This window comes from Myotis daubentonii, chromosome 2, assembly GCF_963259705.1.
Source record: "Myotis daubentonii chromosome 2, mMyoDau2.1, whole genome shotgun sequence".
NCBI classification, from domain to species: Eukaryota; Metazoa; Chordata; class Mammalia; order Chiroptera; family Vespertilionidae; genus Myotis; species Myotis daubentonii.
This window is the reverse complement of record NC_081841.1, coordinates 171762763-171768910: the sequence shown is the minus strand read 5'-3', so window position 1 is coordinate 171768910 and position 6148 is coordinate 171762763. Positions and strand designations below refer to the sequence as shown.

The 6148-nt window shown below is 33.1% G+C and overlaps 1 pseudogene; it reads right to left on the bottom strand.

Moving 5' to 3' along the window:
* Positions 1-5536: 5536 nt before the first annotated feature.
* LOC132229039 (small nucleolar RNA SNORA48) lies at positions 5537-5681 on the bottom strand (annotated as a pseudogene).
* Positions 5682-6148: the final 467 nt, after the last annotated feature.

Here is a 6148-nt window from a genome sequence, read left to right as displayed (position 1 = left end):
GAGTCCGTGTTGATGAAAACACCTTGGTGGCTGTGGTGACTGGGAGTGGCTGCAGCAGCGGGGTGATGGGGCTGGCGCCTTCCCCTGATCAGCCTGGTCGTCTCCCACAAAGGGAGGCCAGACTGTGGCTTAGGCCCGCTCCCCAAGGGGAGCAGGGAGCAGGGAGTAGGACATCCCCTGAGGGCTCCCAGTATGTGATAGGGGGCAAGCTGGGCTGAGGGACCCCCTCCCTCCAGTGCACAAATTTTTGTGCACCGGGCCTCTAGTAAATAAATAAAAGAACTGAGTCGTCATCTGAAGGAAGAGGGACATGTACCACAGTCTACTTGAGCACAGCTGGAAACCTTAATGAATAAGAACATTGAGTTCTCCTTCAAGCAAGGTTAATTTAGAGCTTTTCTGCCTTCAGAATCATCCATAAATTAATTTCTGCAGCCTATAACATTTTTATTAGCTCTTTCAGGAGAAAATTTGAATGTAATGTGCATAAAATTTCTGTCACATTTTCTGCTTAAATACCAAATAGAAATGTTTGGCTATATCTTATATGCTTATCAATTAGCAGTGTTATCAAAATACATAAGTTTTAGGAATGAATAAATCTAAATTGTGTACTAATTAGCAATTTTTCTCTATTTTCATAATTTTAAATGTATTTTCTAATGCATATTTTTATTATACGGTAGTCTTCTTGCTTTTCAATTTTTCTATACATAATCAATTGTGACTTATTTGTTGAAACCTATATATTTTTTCACTCTTTATCTTTTAGTGCCTGATTCTATGAACATTATCACTTATTTAACCACTTTTCCTAAATTAGCCAGGTTTCCTAAGCAACAAGATGGGATTTGGACTAAAAATAATTACTGGCAGACCATCTATTATGATCGGGCTCTTTTATTATTAAACAACGTATGGCTAGCCTTTTCTAACCTTATCAAATTATGTAATAGTATTTAGCCAAAAAAGCATTCCTTTTATGCAACTAGCTTATAATATACTCCAAGAGTTTTATACTAGTATAGGGATAGTGTGGAGTCCTGGAATTTCTAAATTGTGAGAAAATGTGGAAGAACTATACAGCAAAGTGCTTATAGCTGGTAATATCATATTGTATACTTAAATTTTGCTAAGAGGGTAGATCTTATGTCAAGTGTTCTTACATAGCTTGTATCTTTCTGACACCGTGTGTACCTGAAATTATCACCTTGCTTAAGCTCTGATCCAGCTGGGACATCTCCCTCTGTGAATATGTTTTGCATTAGAATCAGAAGGACAGAATTAAACTGTCACTGAGCTCAATGGTGGGTGTTCAAAGAACAGAGTAAAAATATCAGGGCTCCAAATGCCATTTTCTACCTTGATAAATAGTTATTGCATTAAGAAATATATATATATATATAGAATCTAGTAGATTAATGTGTAAAATAGAGCTAAATAGCTTTAATGAGTGAGTAAATGAATAGTTTTAGGGTATAAGTAAATGACTAATTAAATGAGTAAATAAATGATAAAATACAATATTAAAAGTATTTAAAATATCATAACTTGTACAGATCTAAAGCAGAATTGGATTTTGCAGGTTTCCATGAGGGTAATTTAATTTGTATTAACAATTTTACTTTGGATTTCTACAGATGTATTTCTTATAGATTGATGTATTCTGTTTTTGTTTGTTTAAAGTATTAAACATCACATGATCTTACTCATTTATGGAATATAATGAACATCATAAACTAATGAACAAAAATAGATACAGAGACAAAGAAGCATTGAATAGATTGATGTATTCTTATGTTTACATTTGGCTCTCTATTCTGTTAGGGAATAGATGATCTTTCTTAAGAAAAGTCAAAGTCTTAACAGAAAACATGAACGTAGGAACTATGGGAAAGTTATTCAGATAGGTACCAAAGAACATTTTTTTAAAAAACTCATAATGCGAAAAGAAAAGAAAAAGTAGAAAAAGTTATTAAGATTGAGCCTCAGTAAGAAAAATGTCCTGTTTAAAGAGAACTTTAGTTAAAAGATAATATAATATATAGTTAAAATGGTCACAAGATTTGGAAATTATGGAACTATGAAGAATAATGAAAATTTAACTTAAAATTATGAATATAGAATATGAACATGAACAAAGATAGGGTACAAATAAAAGCAGAATGCAGAGATACTTAACTGGAATAAATGTTACACAAACAAACTGAGAAAAAATTAGATACATATGAACAAGATATTGATGGTATGTTATAGTGGTAGAAGAATATATAAAGGATTGACAAACATATGAGTTAATAATTCTAATTGTATTTAAAAGTTCTAATATATTCAAGAATATTATCAAATTTGAGTGTGGTAAAATTAGAGGTCTTTTTAAAAATCTTTCCACTTTCCAAATTCTACCCACTGGAGGAAGAGTAAAATATGCTAAGATGTCTGCTTAATGTGATCCTGAAGTTTAAAATGAGATTTTAGAAGCTCAAAAATAAAATTAGCAAGTAAAATAAGTGCATTTCTAATGGAACCCTGAAGACCTAATAGTCCATAATGGAATATGATGATAATTGGTTTTCTTGAATATTTTTATACTTTTATGTCTATTTTGAGTGTCCTATTGGATTCATACAATTTTATTTTCATGTTATCAGGATATTTCTGCTCAATAGTATAGCAATATGAATACATTCCATTATTTTATTGTTTGACCAAAAAGTAGACTTAGACCATTTTCTAGAATGTGTTATTAATTTATCTGTATATAACTTCTATTATTTATTTTTTTCAAAATAATGTAAATTCCTAATCAAGTTACTACTTCATGTGTAAGCAACTTAGTATAAAATACTTGTGCAAATTTGTAGATTTGACTTATCATCTTTCATTTAATGTTCAGTGCTGTAAAGATAAAAACAATACTGTTAATATTTTTAAAATAGCTTATATATGATCTCAGTAGCTCTATCTAAAAATTTCTCCCATCTTCCTGCATATTTATGATGACAATGACATTCAAAATACTTTTATATCTGACAAAATCAATATTTCACCTTCAAATATAAAGTAAAACTTCACAACTCAGTTTATATGCACACTTAAGAGATTTGAGAAAACAAATGTAATAAACCCAGAAGCCTAGAAATACATTTTAATTTTTTTTCTTAGTGTCTTTAGTGTTTTATGTAAAGTAACTTGTTTAATCAAAATAATTCTAAGAGGTAGAAAACGTACTTATTCACATTTTGCAGGAGATTGGGTGGGAGAGGAGGAGGCGGTTGGACTGGAGTGCAGAAAGGCTATACAAGATTTTGCCTAAGATCACACACTACTACAAGTCATAGCCTATATTTAACCATGTAGCCCTTGACTGTTCTCTATCTATAGAATTCTATTCTATACTCACTATTCTATACTACACTCTCAATATGTTATTTTAAACTAGAGGCCCGGTGCATGAAATTTGTACCCGGGGGAGGGGGGTGGTGTCCTCAGCCCAGCCTGCACCCTCTCCAATCTGGGACCGTTGGGTGATGTGCAACTGCCGGTTTGTCGGACTTCCTTCTCACAATCTGGGACTGCTGGCTCCCAACTGCTTGACTACCTGCCTGCCTCATTGCCCCTAACTGCTTCTGCCTGCCAGTCTGATCACCCTCTAGCCCAGGAGTGGGCAAACTTTTTGACTCGAGGGCCACAATGGGTTCTTAAACTGGACCCGAGGGCCAGAACAAAAGCATGGATGGAGTGTTTGTGTGAACTAATATAAATTCAAAGTAAACATCATTACATAAAAGGGTATGGTCTTTTTTTTTTTAGTTTTATTCATTTCAAATGGGCCGGATCCGGCCCGCGGGCCGTAGTTTGCCCACGAATGCCCTAGCCACTCCCCTGCCAGCCTGATCAACACCTAATTGCTCCCCTGCAGGCCTGATCACCCCCAACTGCCTTCCCCTGCAGGCCTGGTCACCCCCAACTGCCCTCCCCTGCTGGCCTGATCTCCCACAACTGCCCTCCCCTGCCAGCCATTTTGTGGCAGCCATCTTGTGATGACACGGGCCCGGCCATCTTGTGACCACATGGGGCGACCATCTGGTGCATGGTCATTTTGCATATTACCTCTTTATTATATAGAATTAGAAAACAGTGATGTAATTCCAGATATGTACAATTAAAAACATTTTAGATTTTTAAAATCACTTAATTACCAGTGACTTTTTGATTACTAACAGTTTATCCTAAATAAAAGTTATAAAGTCATGTTCCTTTCTGAAATATTTACTATGCACTGGAATAAGAAGAACAGAGAGCACATTTCCCCCTTCCTCTTAAAAGTATTATTCCAAATAATGAATTCTTAAGAAATGACTTGGAAACTTTTTAATAAGTCTTTTTATTTCTCACTCAAAAATTTATTTCTTGATAGAGAATTTGAAAATGACAGATATTCTACTGCAGTCACTTTATTGAGGAAGGTAATTTGTAAATTATTTCTCAAAGATATTTTAAAGTAATTTTAATACATGTCTCATTCTAATTGCAGTATTTAATGTAGAAGATAAAGTAGTGCATTATTAAGGATAAATTTATACAGAAGTTCATATTACTTCACTTCATTCTTTACAATGTGATTTTGTGCCAAAAACATGTTCTTGTTTAATATTGTTGATACATAGGTCACTGACCATAAAATAGAAATCAAAAGATATTAATAGATTCTATCTTAAGTATAATTTATAAGAAAAAAATCTAAAATTTAATTATTTAATTTGGAGAAGTTGTATAGTTCAGATGTGAAATCAGAATTGTAAAAGTTGTTTTTTGTGCATATAAATTTAAATGTTATTTAAGACAACCAGTACATTAATACTATATCACATTATAAGTGGCATTAAGTTACAATAAGGGTCAATTCACATTTATACAATGTTTGGGTGGATTAAATGCTTTTGGGTATATGAAAACATCAATGAAATGCTTTTAAAGCTTGAAAGATTTTTGACATTATAATTTCCTCATATTCTAGATGTTTGGGAAATATACAAATAAAAAAAATGGTTCAGCTACATTCTTTTGCATCTACCTTCCAACCTCTTGTCCTTTCTTGGTGAATTCAGTCACCCGAAACCTCAATTTAATCCAAAATTATTTCTCTTCTCTTAACTCCTGATGACAAGTTCTGTTCAGTCAATCAAATAACATAATTTATGTTATTCCTCTTTTAAACTGCTAATCCCACCAAGCGTTTTTTATTTAGTTCCTCTTGTATAGTGATAATTCCTATGTGGTCACTTTGTATCCAGTTTTCATTTAAAAAAATATCATTCCTTTTGTCACAGATATATTTCCCCAATGATGATTTGGGTTTTTTTGTTTTTTTGGTGGTGGTGGCAGGGAGACTTCAATGTTTTCCCCATGCCAGTAGAGCAATACTATTTAGCATGGATCTTTAGGCCCTATAAAATCTAATTATATAACAGTATTTAATTTTTCCTATGTGCAATTTATTTATTTATTTTATTTTATTTTTTTAAATTTTTTTTTATGTGCTTCAGGCATGAAATAGCTCTGGCCACCGACACAGGCATCAAGCTAGGATGAACTAAGGACTGTACATCTGCTTTGCCCCTGACTGATATAAGAGCAACACCACCAATCAGGTGTCTCCTTGCCCATTGCCAGGGGGTTGTGCAATTTAAATCTATACTGAAATTTAATGTTACCTACTATTTCTATTTCCTCTGTCTTGAAGTCTTCAATCTTCACGCTAATTAGAAGCTATGTAATTTCTCTATCAGAGATAAGGCTCAAGTTCCTCAAGCCAATCCTAATTGAAGAAGTCCCAATTGAGTGATACCATCTGATGGGCCTTATTTCAATACATTAATAAGGTAGCTTATTTATCTGAGACATTTTATTTATTTTATATATAGGCCCTAAATGCAGCCAGTGCCAAATTTAGATGAGATATAAATGAGAATATGTATGGATGAGTTATTTTGCCTAAAGTCAATTAGGACTTATTTCTGTAAGAAATAAACCAAATCATTTATATTTAGATAAAAAGTTCTTTTGCAGATCGAAGTCATCACAGTATTTAATATTTCCAAAAATGAATATTGTAAGCCAATTCCAAAAATAATAGTACTTCAGT